Raw genomic sequence first — 16,168 nt, 5'->3', positions numbered from 1 at the left:
TCAGCCACCTGTTTCTGTTGCTACTGCAAAATTCAAACATAAATAACCTTTAGATTTATTTTCTAGTTGACAGACACTTTTGTCTACTTTTAAACTATAAATGTAGCTAACATTAATGTTAGAAAGAACCTCAAATTTTCAATGTCAAAAGAAGAATGAAATAAAATTAAGAGATAATAATGATGTAATTTTTTTCCTTCATTATTCCAAGATTTATCTAATCACACTACTATAATTTTTGCTCTTGAGTTACGGAATCCTACCTTTAACTTTTAAACTGACTGGCCACTAGTTACATATATATTGCATAGTTTTTAATGGTTTGCCTTTCAGAAGTTGATTTTAATTCAAAGTTGGGGGGGGGTTGCTTTCACAGGCTCCCAAAGAGATGTTACTCCTCCTTTATTTTATTCTTAAGCAGACCTTATTTTCATCTTGAGTATCCATTGTCAGTCTGATCACATTGCCCATGTTGGGCCAGATGGATACACAGTTCTCTTAGATCACTTTGCTCTAATTTCCTGGAGCTGTGCCTAAGTTCTGGAATGTGAAGTCCTATATAGTATGAGAACATTGTTAGAGAGAATCTTTTGGTCTCTGAATCTCCTGCCAAGTAGGTATCTGCTGATACATCTCTATCCCATCTGTTGCTTGGTCATCTGTTTGTTATCAGTGACCCCATGAGTATTGGGATTAATCTACTTGAATGTACAGCCCTTTGCAACAAAGTTCTGTCTACTGTCTCTGTGCCAGGCCTCCTCTGAACACCTAGTAGGCTTTCTCACTACAGTCCTGCACTTATCCACAAGGATATTGTATAGTCTGGTGCCTCACTATGGTCATCTTCCCTGTAGACACCCTCTCCGTAAAGGTCAGAAATCCAGCACATCTTAGATATGTTTGGATCATTTTGCCTCTCCTTTCCCTCTTGAATATTTCCAAAGTTCTGCCACCCCATGAGTCATGCCATCCATTCCTTACTTTTCTTCCAAAAATATCTTCCTACATTTTCTGTAGGACTATTGATGTCTGCTTTTATTACTGCTCCTATTTTGTCTCCTGGACACAGTTTGGATTTGGATTTCTCTCAGTAAATGCAAGTGCATTTCAGACCTGCCACCATAGGATTACTGCTGGTTTCTTTTGGTAGTAAGACTGAAACACAGATCCTTCAGTAATACATGTAGTGATTATCTCCACCTTTAGTCCCAGAGTCAGATAATAATCTACATTACTAGTAGATTCTGAGAGAGAGAGAGAGAGAGAGAGAGAGAGAGAGAGAGAGAGAGCTCATGCAAGCAAGACAGGGAGGGGCAGAGGGAGAGGAAAAGAGAGAAAAGAGAATCTGCAGCAGTCTCTACACTCAGCGTGTTGCACAACACGGGGCTCAGTTTCATGACCCTGAAATCATGACCTGAGCCAAAATCTAAGAGATACTTAACTGACTGAGCACCACAGGTGCCCCAGTAGATTATTATTCTTTTTTTAATTTTTAAAATTTATTTATGATAGTCACACACAGAGAGAGAGAGAGAGGCAGAGACACAAGCAGAAGGAGAAGCAGGCTCCATGCACCAGGAGCCCAACGTGGGATTCGATCCAGGGTCTCCAGGATCACGCCCTGGGCCAAAGGCAGGCGCTAAACCGCTGCGCCACCCAGGGATCCCTAGATTATTATTCTTAAAGTCTCAGGTTGTATGCTTATTTCCAAATTATTTGGGGGGTTGGGAAAGCATTCTCTGTAGCTCCCATGTATTTATATTATTATTCTTATTTTTCATCTTCTTTTAAAAAATAACAGATGACATGCATGTAACCAAGTTCCATCAAACTCGTTAAGGAAATGGTTGTGCATTCCTAGTCACTAGGGGGAGAATTTGGCCATATATTACTCTGACTACCTGGTAGGTTTTCTTATTACAGATCTCTGTTCAATACCAAGTCTCTCAAAGCATGCTAATTGTCATCCTTAATGAGAATTTCCCATACAAAGGCCCTTTCTCTCAGAGGAAAGCAGGACATTATGACAAGGCTGATTTAATGCAGCTGTTATGCCAAGGCTGCTTCAAAATGTCAATGTTGAATGTCAAAAGAATGCTTTTGATTACCAAGCTATGTATGCAAGAGCCATCCCCGACCCTCACCCTATCCTTGACCCCTTCTTCCAGAGAACAGACCAGCTTTTCTCTTAATATTTTCCACTTTCAATGTCTGTGGTCAGTAAGTCTCTGTGGGATCTGGGGCTATTCTCCAAACCCTCTTTATTCAGTCAGCTTCTCACTGGAAAGTCTTACATGATATTTTCCCATCATTCACATCTTAATGAGACTGCTGGAATTTCTTCTGCATCTTATTTACATAGTCTAAGGGATTTATACTTTCCCCCTTTTTACATATTATTATCTAAAATTCATAATTTATTCAGATTTTACCTAATTTTACCTAATGCTTTTCTGTTTCAGGATCCAAGAATCCACATTACATTCAATTGATATATTTCTTTCTAGGCTTCTCTAGACTGTGACAGTTTCTCAGACTTTCCCTGTTTCTGATTATTTTAAAGGTTTTGAGGTGTACTAGAGAGATATTTTGTAGGACATCTCTGAACTGGGATTTCATTTTTTCTTACAATTAAATTGGAGTTATGGTTTTTGGGGAAAGGAACCATGAAGGTAAGATGATATTCTCATCACATCATAGCGAGAGTTCATACTACCAACATGATATCACTATATAAACTGTGATCACCTGGCGGAGTCAGAGTTTTTCAAATTTGTTCACTAAAAACTTACTGCATTCTATAATGTACTGTTGGAGGGAAGTCACTGTACACAGGTCCCACTTAAGGAGAGGAGAATTATGCCCATTCCCCACACCTTGAGGAAGAGTAGCTATATGAATTATTTGGTATTAGTTCTGCAAAGGAAACTTGGCTTTCTTATTTATTTATTTATTCATTCATTCATTTGTTCATTCATTCATTCAGTCATTCACTTATTCCTATTAATATGGGCTTATGGATATTTATTTTATACTTTGTTATAATCCAATACTATATTACTTATTTGGCCCCTCAAATTGTTCCAGGTTTGGCTATAGAAAGCTCTTTCAGTTAGCTTCTGTGCCTTTTGGCATATTCTAATAGTTGTGTATAGCATTTTGTTTTGTTTTGTTTTCAGTTCCTCCTACTTTCTGGCACTACAATATGCTCCAGGCTTATCTTGTATATACCTACTACAGTCCTAGAATTAGGCTTTTTTTCAAAGAGCCTTAGTACCTTTTATTTGGAGAATAGTAGAAAACAAGAGCTTCTATAAGTTCATCTGTGTCATCCACATAATGAAAGATTTTAACTTTAACGAAGTCTAATTTTTTCATCTTTTTTCTTTCATAGGTTGTCCTTTTGATGTTATATCTAAAAGATCATCACCAAACCCAAGATTACATGGATTTTCTCCTATGTTTTCTTGTAGTATTATAGTTTTATATTTTACATTTAGGTATATAACACCCTTTAAATTTTGTAAGGTATAATATCTGTGATTAAGTTCATATTTTTATATGGACTTCTAATTTTTCTATCACCATTGGTTGAAGAAACAAAAAATTGTATTCAATTTATTTAAAAATGAAAGAAACTAAACACAAACAGTTCACCCATTTCTCCTACCCTCTAACCCCTGCCTCTGGCAACCACTGATCTGTTTACTGTATGTATGAGCTCTTTTTTTTTGTATGAGCTTTTAAAAAATAGATATAGATAGATAGATAGATGATAGATAGATAGATAGATAGATAGATAGATAGATAGATAGATGATAGATATAGATGATTATATAGATTCCACATATAAAAGAGATCATAGGGTATTTTTCTATGTCTGATTTATTCCACTTAACATAATGCCCTGAGTTCAAATTATGTAATCATGAATGGCAAGAATTCTTTCTTGTTTATTGCTGAATAGTATTCCATTATATATATTACACAATTTTTTAAAGATTTTATTTATTTATTCATGAGAGACAGAGGGAGAGAGACAGAGACATAGGCAGAGGGAGAATCAGGCTCTATACAGGGAGCCTGATGTGGGACTTGATCCTGGAGTCTCGATCCCAGGACTCCATGATCACGCCCTGAGCCAAAGGCAGACGCTTAACCACTGGGCCACCCAGGAGTCCCATATTACACAATTTCTTTACCTGTTCATTCATTGATGAACACTTAGGTTGTTTCCATGTTTTGGCTATTGTAAATAATGCTACAGTGAACATGAAGGTTCATGTATCCTTTCAAGTTAGTGTGTTTGTTTTCTTCAGATAAATACCCAGAAGTGGAATTGCTGGATCACATGGTAGTTCCATTTTGAATTTTTTTCAAGAATCTCCATACTGTTTTCTGTAGTGGCTACACCAATTTACATTCTCACCAACAGTATACATTTTGGTTGTGTGCAATTAGTTCCCTTTTGACACATCCTTGCCAACATTTTTTATTTCTAATCTTTCTGGTAATAGCCATTCTAATGGATATAAGGTGATAGCTCATTGTGGTTTTGATTTTCATTTTCCAGATGATGAGTAATGTAAAGCATTTTTTCAAATACTGCTGTTCATTTATATGTCTTCCTTAGAAAAGTGTTTATTCAGAGCTTCTATCCATTTTTTGATCAGATTTTTTTTTGCTATTGAGTTGTAGGAGTTTTTTTATGTATGTATGTTGGATATTAGCCCTTTATCAGATATATATGATTAGCAAATATTATTTCCAATTTAGTAGGTTGCTTTTTTGTTTTGTTGATGGTTTCCTTCGCTATGGAGAAGATTTTTAGTTTTATGTAGTCCCACTTGTTTACTTTTGCTTTTGGTGTCAAATAAAAGAAACCATTGCCAAGACCTATGCCAAGCTGCTTATCACCTATTTTCCTTTAGGAGTTTTATGGTTTCAGATGTTATGTTCAAGTCTTTAATCCAATTTGAGCTAATTTTTGTGTATGGTGTAAGACAGTGGTCCAGTTTTATTCTTTCATATATGACTGTGCAGCTTTCCCAACATAATTTATTGAAGAAATGGTTCTTACCCAATTGTATATCCTTAGCTCTTTGTCATAAATTAATTGACCATGTATAAGTGGATTTATTGCTGGGCTCTCTATTCTGTTCCACTGATCAATGTATCTGTGTTCATGACCATACCATACTCTTTTAATTACTATAGCTTTGTAATGTAGTTTGAAATCAGTAAAAGTGATGCATCCAGCTTTGTTCTTTCTCAAGATTGCTTTGGTTATTTGACATCTTTTATGTACTTACATTTTCCTATCTATTTTTTCTTTTATTATCTGAAGTAATATCAATTCCTGAAAATGGCTTTGGCCACCAATGTGTGGCCTCATCCCTTTAAAGTGTCACATATAAATTCTCTGAAACTATACTCTCATCTATAATGCATGAAGCCAAAAAAGAATTTACAACATACTGAATGTATTGGATATTATATAACCTAGACTTCTAATAATAGACCCTAATAGTTTCTGATGAAAATATATTCTCATTCCTTAACTTTTTACACAAATAGTACATATTAATTATAGAAAATTTAGAAATGCATGAAAGGAAAAAGGGGAAAGTCGCTCTCTTCTACTTCCCAGTTAAAATATTATGAATATTTCACTGGGGCAAGATGGCAGAAGAGTAGGGTCCTCAACTCACCTGGTCCCAACAACTAACCTAAATTACTTTCAAATCATCCTGAACACCTACGAATTCGACCTGAGATTTAAAGAGAGAATAGCCGGAACACTACAGAGAGAAGGGTTTTTGCTTCTAGCAATGTAGGAAGGTGGAAAAATAAAAATAAAAAAGAATCAACTGGGGGAAGGGGCACCGCAAGGAGCCAGGCTATGGCCAGGTGGGGAAAGCCTCTGGGACAGGAGAGCCCCATTCTGGAGAAGCAGGAACTTTAAAAATCTACACCGGATTCTTTCCCAACAAAAAAGTGCTTAGCAGGGAAATTGGGCAGAATCGCAGGAGAGGCAGTGAACTTCCAGATTCCCAGAGTCACTAATAGAGGAAGTGAAGTGCGCCCTGGGGAAAGATCACCACAGACTGTGGACCGATCTGGTAAAGTACTGAAGAGCGCAGCCCATGGAGCATTTGGGAGAAGCCAGTCAGTTAGGCGGGTGGCTCCAGACAGAGGTGTCTGCGCCCTGCTGCCTTTGAAAGCCGCATGCCCAGGGAGCACGATTCCTGCAGCACAGGGCCACAGATCCCAGGGCGCCAAGCAGACAAAGCCCATGATCCTGCACTCGCCCTGGGACAGGCGGAAGCCGGGAGGGCACAGGACAGCGAAGACTCTGCTGCTGCTGGGTGCTCCCAAGCTGTACAGATCAGTGTACCCCTGCCGGCCCTGGGAGCATCTAGGCCAGTGCCGACTGGAGACTGCATTAGTTACTATCGGGGAGCTGACTCCAGAGCTGGAAATCTGGCCGCTGCCATTGTTTTTCCTCCTGTTTCACCTTGTGCCTGGGAGGGGCCGGGCTGCCAGGGAACAAAGGCCTCACAGGATAAACAGCTCCCACTGAGCCCTGCACCAGGCAGTGGGCGGAGCAGCTCCGCCAGGCACACACCTGAGAATCAGCACAGCAGACCACTCCCCCAGAAGACTAGCTAGAAGAACAGGGGAGGAGTGAGTTCTTGACCAAGCAGCGCGGGAAAGCTCCAGGGGAAATTGAGAGATTTATAGTTTATAGAACTAGAGGATACTCCTCCTTTTTAACCCCCTTTTTCCAGTAAAACTCCTTTATATATCAGACTAAAAATTTCCAATATTTTTTCTTTTCCCACCTTAACTACAATATTTTACCAGCTCTTCATTTTTAAGTTTCTTCCTTTTTGACTATCATATTTCTACGATACATGTCTTCGATATATTTTCCATCTCTAGATTCCCTTCAACATACTCAATTTAATTTGGGGAGATATACGAGACATGGGTTTTTCTTTTGTGTTTTTTGTTTTCTCTGACTCATTTTGTTCTGCAAAGGTGGAAGTTAATATCTTCTAAAACATGACCAGCTTGCACCCAGAACCAAGTGGTATACTGTGCAGATTCATCCAATGACATTATATTCTCTCTTCATTCCCATTCTCCCCCACTCTTTTATCTCGTTTAGGTTTTGATGGTCAATGTTGGGGCTTTCTACAAGTATTGCTGGTTTATATAAATTTGGGAATGAGCATCTTCTGAAATACAGAACTTAATACACTCAGAACCAAGAGGAACACCCTCTAGAACCCGTCAGGTAACTACATTCTCCCTCCACTACAACTTTTTCACCACAACCATCTCCCAGTCCCCCCTTTTTTCTTCTCTTTTCTTTTTTTCCCTCTTTTGCTTTTTTCTCTTCTTTTTCTCTTTTTTCTTTTTTTCTTTTTCTTTGGGATGCTTGGCCTTTTACTTTTTACTACTTTGTTTTAAAATTTGTTTTTCACTTCAGTGGTCCTTTTGTTTTATTTTGTTCTGATCTTTGTTTTTTGTTTTTGTTGTTGTTGTTGTTGTTTGTTTGTTTTGTTTTTCTGGTCCCTGGTCTCATAAGAATCATCTAGGCTGAAATTTACTTAGGTCGTGGTTGATAAACTTTTTTTTAAAAAAGATTTTATTTATTTATTCACAAGAGACACAAAGGCAGAGACATATGCAGAGAGAGAGAGAAGCAGGCTCCATGCAGGGAGCCTGAATATCAGACTCGATCCTGGGACTCCAGGATCACTCCCTGGGCCAAAGGCAGGTGCTCAACCACTGAGCCACCCAGGCACCCCGATATTCTGGACTCAGCCCACTCATACAGCCACTCTGCACTGAGCAAAATGACTAGAAAGAACTCACCACAAAAGAAAGAATCAGAAACAGTACTCTCTGCCACAGAGTTACAGATTTGGATTACAATTCAAAGTCAGAAAGCCAATTCAGAAGCACAATTATAAAGCTGCTGGTGGCACTGGAAAAAAAGCATAAAGGATCCAAGAGACTTCACGAGTGCAGAATTTAGATCTAATCTGGCCGAAATTAAAAATCAATTAAATGAGATGCAATCCAAACTGGAGGTCCTAACGATGAGGGTTAATGAGGTGGACAAAAGAGTGGGCGACACAGAAGACAAGTTGATGGCAAAGAAGGAAGCTGAGGAAAAAAGAGAAAAACAAAAGACCATAAGCAAAGGTTAAGGGAAATAGATGAAGGCCTCAGAAAAAAGAATCCATGTATAATTGAGGTTCCAGAAAGTCCTGAGAGAGACAGAGGGCCAGAAAGCATATTTGAACAAATCACAGCTGAGAACTTCCCTAATTTGGGGAGGGAAAAAGGCATTCAGATCCAGGAGATAGATTCCCTCCAAAAAAATCAATAAAAACCGTTCAACACCTCGACGTTTAATAGTGAAACTTGCAAATTCCAAAGATAAAGAGAAAATCCTTAAAGCAGTGAGAGACAAGAGATCTTATATGGAGATAAATGTTAGATTAACTGAGGGGGGCACTTGATAGGATGAGCACTGGGTGTTATTCTATATGTTGGCAAATTGAACACCAATAAAAAATTTAAAAACAACAAGAACAAGAACAACAAAAAACCAGCAGACCTCTCCACAGAGACCTGGGAGGCCAGAAAGGGCTGGAAGGATATATTCAGGGTCCTAAATGAGAAGAACATTCAGCCAAGAATACTTTTTCCAGCAAGGCTCTCATTCAAAACAGAAGGAGAGAGAAAGAGCTTCCACGATAGGCAGAAACTGAAAGAATATGTGACCACCAAACCAACTCTGCACGAAATATTAAGGGGGACCATGTAAAAGAAAGAGGAAGCCCAAAGGAATAATCCAAAAAAACAGGGAGTGAATAGGTATTATGATGAAACTAAATTCATACCTTTCAATAGTTATTCTGAATGTGAATGGGCTAAATGATCCCATCAAAAGACACAGGGTTTCAGACTGGATAAAAAAGCAAGACCCATCTATTTGCTATCTACAAGAGACTGATTTTAGACCTAAGGACACCTCCAGCCTGAAAATGAAAGATTGGAGAACCATTTTCTGTTGAAATGGTCTTCAAAAGAAAGCTGGGGTAGCCATCCTCATATCAGATAAATTAAAGTTTATCCCAAAGACTGTAGTGAGAGACGAAGAAGGACACTATATCATATTTAAAGGGTCTATCCAAAAGGAAGACCTAACAATCATGAATATTTATGCCCCTCATGTGGGAGCTGCCAAGTATAGCAATCAATTAATAAACAAAGTAAAGGGATACTTAGATAATAATACACTAATAGTAGGAGACTTCCATACCGCACTTTCTGCAAATGACATATCTTCTAAGCACAACATCACCAAAGAAACAAGAGCTTTAAATGATACACTGGGCCAGATGGATTTCACAGATATATACAGAACTTTACATCTGAACGCAACTGAATATACATTCTTCTCAAGTGCACATGGAACTTTTTCGAGAATAGGCCACATACTGGGTCACAGATCAGGTCTCAACCGATATCAAAATATTGGGATTGTCCCCTGAATATTTTAAGACAACGGTGCTTTGAAACTAGAACTCAATCACAAGAAGAAACTTGGAAGAAACTCAAACACGTGGAGGTAAAAGAGCATCCGACTAAAAGAAGAATGGGTCAATGAAGAAATTAGAGAAGAATAAAAAGATTGATGGAAACTAATGGAAATGATACAACCGTTCAAAATGTTTGGGATACAGCAAAAGCAGTCCTAAGAGGGAAGTACATCACAATAAGAGCATCCCTCAAAAAATTGGAAAAAACACAAATACACAAGCTAACCTCACACCTAAAGGAACTGGAGAAAAAACAGCAAATAAAACCTACACCAAGCAGAAGAAGAGAGTTAATAAAGATTAGAGCAGAACTCTATGAAATAGAGAACAGAAGAACTGTAAAACAGATAAAACCAGGAGTTGGTTCTTTGAATGAATTAATCAGATAGATAAAACATTAGCCACCCTTATTAAAAAGAAAAGAGAAGACTCAAAATAATAAAAACATGAATGAAAGAGGAGAGATCATAACCAATACCAAGGAAATAAAACGATTTTAAAAACATATTACGAGCAGCTATATGCCAAAAAATTAGGCAATTTAGAAGAAATGGATGCATTCCTGAAAAACCACAAACTACCAAAACTGGAACAGGAAGATGTAGAAAACATTAACAGGCCCATAATCAGGGAAGAAACTGAAGCAGTCACCAAAAACCTCCCAAGAAACAAAAGTCCAGGGCCAGATGGCTTCCCAGGGGAATTCTATCAACCGTTTAAAGAAGAAATAATACCTATTCAACTAAAGCTGTTCCAAGGGATAGAAAGGGAAGGAATACTTCCAAACTCTTTTTATGAGGCCAGCATCACCTTAATTCCAAAACCAAAGACCCCACCAAAAAGGAGATTTATAGACTAATACCCCTGATGAACACAAATGCAAATATTCTCAACAAGATACTAGCCAATAGGATCCAACAGTACTTTAAGAAGATTATTCACCATGACCAAGTGGGATCTATCCCCGGGATGGAAAGCTGGTTCAACACTCATAAAGCAATCAACGTGATAGATCATATCAACAAGAGAAAAAACAAGAACCATAGGATCCTCTCAATAGATGCAGAGAAAACAATTGACAAAAGACAGCATCCATTCCTTTTTTAAAAAAAATAAATTAATTTTTTATTGGTGTTCAATTTACCAAGATACAGAATAACACCCAGTGCTCATCCTGTCAAGTGCCCCCTCAGTGCCCGTCACCCATTCACCCCCACCCCCCGCCCTCCTCCCCTTCCACCACCCCTAGTTCGTTTCCCCGACTTAGGAGTCTTTTTCTTCTCCCTTCCCTTATATTCCCTTTCACTGTTACTTATATTCCCCAAATGAATGAGAACACACACCTTTTGTCCTTCTCCGATTGACTTACTTCACTCAGCAGAATACCCTCCAGTTTCATCCACGTTGAAGCAAATGGTGGGTATTTGTCGTTTCTAATGGCTGAGTAATATTCCATTGTATACATAGACCACATCTTCTTTATCCATTCATCTTTCGATGGACACCGAGGCTCCTTCCACAGTTTGGCTATTGTGGACATTGCTGCTAGAAACATCGGGGTGCAGGTGTCCCGGCGTTTCATTGCATCTGAATCTTTGGGGTAAATCCCCAACAGTGCAATTGCTGGGTCCTAGGGCAGGTCTATTTTTAACTGTTTGAGGAACCTCCACACAGTTTTCCAGAGTGGCTGCACCAGTTCACATTCCCATCAACAGTGTAAGAGGGTTCCCTTTTCTCCGCATCCTCTCCAACATTTGTGGTTTCCTGCCTTGTTAATTTTCCCCATTCTCACTGGTGTGAGGTGGTATCTCATTGTGGTTTTGATTTGTATTCCCCTGATAGCAAGTGATGCAGAGCATGTTCTCATGTGCATGTTGGCCATGTCTATCTCTTCCTCTGTGAGATTTCTCTTCATGTCTTTTGCCCATTTCATGATTGGATTGTCTGTTTCTTTGGTGTTGAGTTTAAGATGTTCTTTATAGATCTTGGAAACTAGCCCTTTATCAGATAAGTCATTTGCAAATATCTTCTCCCATTCTGTAGGTTGTCTTTTAGTTTTGTTGACTGTATCCTTTGCTGTGCAAAAGCTTCTTATCTTGATGAAGTCCCAATAGTTCATTTTTGCTTTTGTTTCTTTTGCCTTCGTGGATGTATCTTGCAAGAAGTTACTGTGGCCAAGTTCAAAAAGAGTGTTGCCTGTGTTCTCCTCTAGGATTTTGATGGAATCTTGTCTCACATTTAGATCTTTCATCCATTTTGAGTTTATCTTTCGGTACGGTGAAAGAGAGTGGCCTAGTTTCATTCTTCTGCATGTGGATGTCCAATTTTCCCAGCACCATTTATTGAAGAGACTGTCTTTCTTCCAATGGATAGTCTTTCGTCCTTTATCGAATATTAGTTGACCATAAAGTTCAGGGGCTACTTCTGGATTCTCTATTCTGTTCCATTGATCTATGTGTCTGTTTTTGTGCCAGTACCACACTGTTTTGATGAACACAGCTTTGTAGTACAACCTGAAATCTGGCATTGTCATGCCCCCAGATATGGTTTTCTTTTTTAAAATTCCCCTGGCTATTCGGCGTCTTCTCTGATTCCACACAAATCTTAAAATAATTTGTTCTAACTCTCTGAAGAAAGTCCATGGTATTTTGATAGGGATTGCATTAAACGTGTAAATTGCCCTAGGTAGCATTGACATTTTCACAATATTAATTCTTCCAATCCATGAGCATGGAATATTTTTCCATCTCTTTGTGTCTTCCTCAATTTCTTTCAGAAGTGTTCTGTAGTTTTTAGGGTATAGATCCTTTACCTCTTTGGTTAGGTTTATTCCTAGGTATCTTCTGCTTTTGGGTGCAATTGTAAATGGGATTGGCTCCTTAATTTCTCTTTCTTCAGTCTCATTGTTAGTGTATAGAAATGCCACTGATTTCTGGGCATTGATTTTGTATCCTGCCATGCTACCAAATTGCTGTATGAGTTCTAGCAATCTTGGGGTGGAGGCTTTTGGGTTTTCTATGTAAAGTATCATGTCATCTGCCAACAGGGAGAGTTTGACTTCTTCTTTGCCAATTTGAATGCCTTTAATGTCTTTTTGTTGTCTGATTGCTGAGGCTGGGACTTCCAGTACTATGTTGAATAGCAGTGGTGAGAGTGGACATCCCTGTCTTGTTCCTTATCTTAAGGGAAAGGCTCCCAGTGCTTCCCCATTGAGAATGATATTTGCTGTGGGCTTTTCGTAGATGGCTTTTAAGATGTCGAGGAATGTTCCCTCTATCCCTACACTCTGAAGAGTTTTGATCAGGAATGGATGCTGTCTTTTGTCAAATGATTTCTCTGCATCTAATGAGAGGATCTTATGGTTCTTGGTTTTTCTCTTTCTGATATGATGAATCACATTGATTGTTTTACGAGTGTTGAACCAGCCTTGTGTCCTGGGATAAATCCCACTTGGTCATGGAGAATAATCTTCTTAATGTGCCTTGGATCCTATTGGCTAGTATCTTGTTGAGAATTTTTGCATCCATGTTCATCAGGGATATTGGTCTGTAATACTCCTTTTTGGTGGGTCTTTGTCTGGTTTTGGAATTAAGGTGATGCTGGCCTCATAGAACGAATTTGGAAGTACTCTATCTCTTTCTCTCTTTCCAAAGAGCTTTAGTAGAATAGGTATTATTTCTTCTTTAAAGGTTTGATAGAATTCCCCTGGGAAGCCATCTGGCCCTGGACTCTTGCGTCTTGGGAGGTTTTTGATGACTGCTTCAATTTCCTCCCTAGTTATCGGCCTGTTCAGTTTTCTATTTCTTCCTGTTCCAGTTTTGGTAGTTTGTGGCTTTCCAGGAATGCGTCCATTTCTTCTAGATTGCCTAATTTATTGGCGTATAGCTGCTCATAATATGTTTTTAGAATCATTTGTATTTCCTTGGAGTTGGTAGTGATCTCTCCTTTCTCATTCATGATTTTATTAATTTGAGTCTTCTCTCTCTTCTTTTTAATTAGGTTAGCTAATGGTTTATCTATCTTATTAATTCTTTCAAAGAACCAACTCCTGGTTCTGTTGATCTGTTCCACAGTTCTTCTGGTCTCGATTTCATTGAGTTCTGCTCAAATTTTAATTAACTCTTTTTTTTCTGCTGGTTGTAGGATCTATCTGCTGATTTTCTCTACCTCCTTTATGTGTTATGGTTAGCTTTTGTATTTGAGTTCTTTCCAGTTTTTGAATGGATGCTTGTATTGCGATGTATTCCCCTTAGGACTGCTTTTGCTGCGTCCCAAAGATTTTGAATGGTTGTATCTTCATTCTCATTAGTTTCCATGAATCTTTTTAATTCTTCCTTAATTTCCTGGTTGATGCTTTCATCTTTTAGCAGGATGGTCCTAAACCTCCACGTGTTTGAGGTCCTTCCAAACTTCTTGTTGTGATTTAGTTCTAATTTCAAGGCATTATGGTCTGAGAATATGCAGGGGACGATCCCAATCTTTTGGTATCGGTTCAGACCCGATTTGTGACCCAGTATGTGCTCTATTCTGGAGAAAGTTCCATGTGCGCTTGAGAAGAATGTGTATTCAGTTGAGTTTGGATGTAAAGTTCTGTAGATATCTGTGAAATCCATCTGGTCCAGTGTATCATTTAAAGCTCTCATTTCTTTGGAGATGTTGTGCTTAGAAGACCTATCGAGGGTAGAAAGAGCTAGCTTGAAGTCACCAAGTATAAGTGTATTATTATCTAAGTATATCTTCTCTTGGGTTATTAATTGGTTTAAATATTTTGCAGCTCCCACATTCGGGGCATATATATTGATGATTGTTAAGTCCTCTTGTTGGATAAATCCTTTAAGTATGAGATAGTATCCCTCGTCATCTCTTACTACAGTCTTCGGGGTAAATTTTAGTTTATGTGATATAAGGATGGCTACCCGTGCTTTCTTTCGAGGACCATTTGAATGTTAGATGGTTCTCCAACCTTTTATTTTCAGGCTGTAGATGTCTTTCTGTCTAAAATGAGTCTCTTGTAGACAGCAAATAGATGGGTCCTGTTTTTTTATCCAGTCTGAAACCCTGCACCTTTTGATGGGGTCATTAAGCCCGTTCAGGTTCAGTTACTATTGACAGATATGAGTTTAGTGTCATCATGATATCTATTCAGTCCTTGTTTTTGTGGATTGTTCCACTGAACTTCTTCTTAAAGGGGAATTTTAAGAGTCCCCCTTAAAATTTCTTGCAGAGCTGGTTTGTAGGTCACATATTCCTTCAGTTCCTGCCTTTCTTGGAAGCTCTTTATCTCTCCTTCCATTTTGAATGAGAGCCTTGCTGGATAAAGTATTCTTGGTTGCATGTTCTTCTCATTTAGGACCCTGAATATATCCTGATAGCCCTTTCTGGCCTGCCAGGTCTCTGTGGAGAGGTCTGCTGTAATCCTAATATTCCTCCCCATAAAAGTCAGGGATTTCTTGTCTCTTGCTGCTTTAAGGATCTTCTCTTTATCTTTGCAATTTGCAAGCTTCACTATTAAATGTCGAGGAGTTGAACGGTTTTTATTGATTTTAGGGGGGGATCTCTCAATATCCTGGATCTGAATGCCTGTTTGCCTTCCCATATTAGGAACGTTTTCAGCTATGATTTGCTCAAATACATATTCTGGCCCTTTCGGCGCCCTCGGAAACCCCAATTAAACGTAGGTTTTTCTTCCTCAGGCTGTCGTTTATTTCCCTTAATCTGTCTTCATGGTCTTTTAATTGTCTGTCTCTTTTTTCCTGTTTCCCTCGTTGCCATCAACTTGTCTTCTATGTCACTCACTCGTTCTTCCACCTCGTTAACCCTCGTCATTAGGACTTCTAGTTTGGATTGCATCTCATTCGATTGATTTTTAATTTCTGCCTGATTGGATCTAAATTCTGCAGTCATGAAGTCTCTTGAGTCCTTTATGCTTTTTTCTAGAGCCACCAGTAGCTTTATAATAATGCTTCTGAATTGGCTTCCTGACATTGAATTGTAATCTAAATTTTGTAACTCTGTGGGAGAGAGGACTGTTTCTGATTCTTTCTTTTGAGGTGAGGTTTTCCTTCTAGTCATTTTGCTCAGTGCAGAGTGGCCAAAAACAAGTTGTATTGGTAAAAGGAGCAAAAGAGAGGAGAGACAGAAGGAAAGAAAAGAGAAAAAGAAAAAAGAAAAAAGGAAGAAAAAAAGGAAAAAAGAGAAGAAAAAGGGAAAGAAAAAGAAAGAAAGGGAAAAAAGGGGGTGGGGGAAGCAATCAGAAATAAAAAAAAAAAAAACAGAAAACACGGGGAAGTATCTTCAGATTCTGTATACTTTAAGTCCCTTGACTTCCCCTGGAACTTGTCCGTCTAGCTGGTCTTCTGGGGGAGGGCCCCGTTGTGCTGATTTTCAGGTGTTAGCACTTGGGGGAGCTGCTCTGCCCCCTGCCTGGTGCAGGGCTCTGTGGGGGCTGTTTACTCCGTGAGGCCGCAGGACGAACAACCCCAGTGGCTGCGGCAGTTCTGGAGCCCTGGATTCAGCCCCCGCAGTAACTCCAGAGCTCTCCG

The sequence above is a fragment of the Canis lupus genome, chromosome X (genome assembly GCF_003254725.2).
Source record: "Canis lupus dingo isolate Sandy chromosome X, ASM325472v2, whole genome shotgun sequence".
Classification (NCBI taxonomy): domain Eukaryota; kingdom Metazoa; phylum Chordata; class Mammalia; order Carnivora; family Canidae; genus Canis; species Canis lupus.
This window is presented reverse-complemented; position numbering follows the sequence as displayed.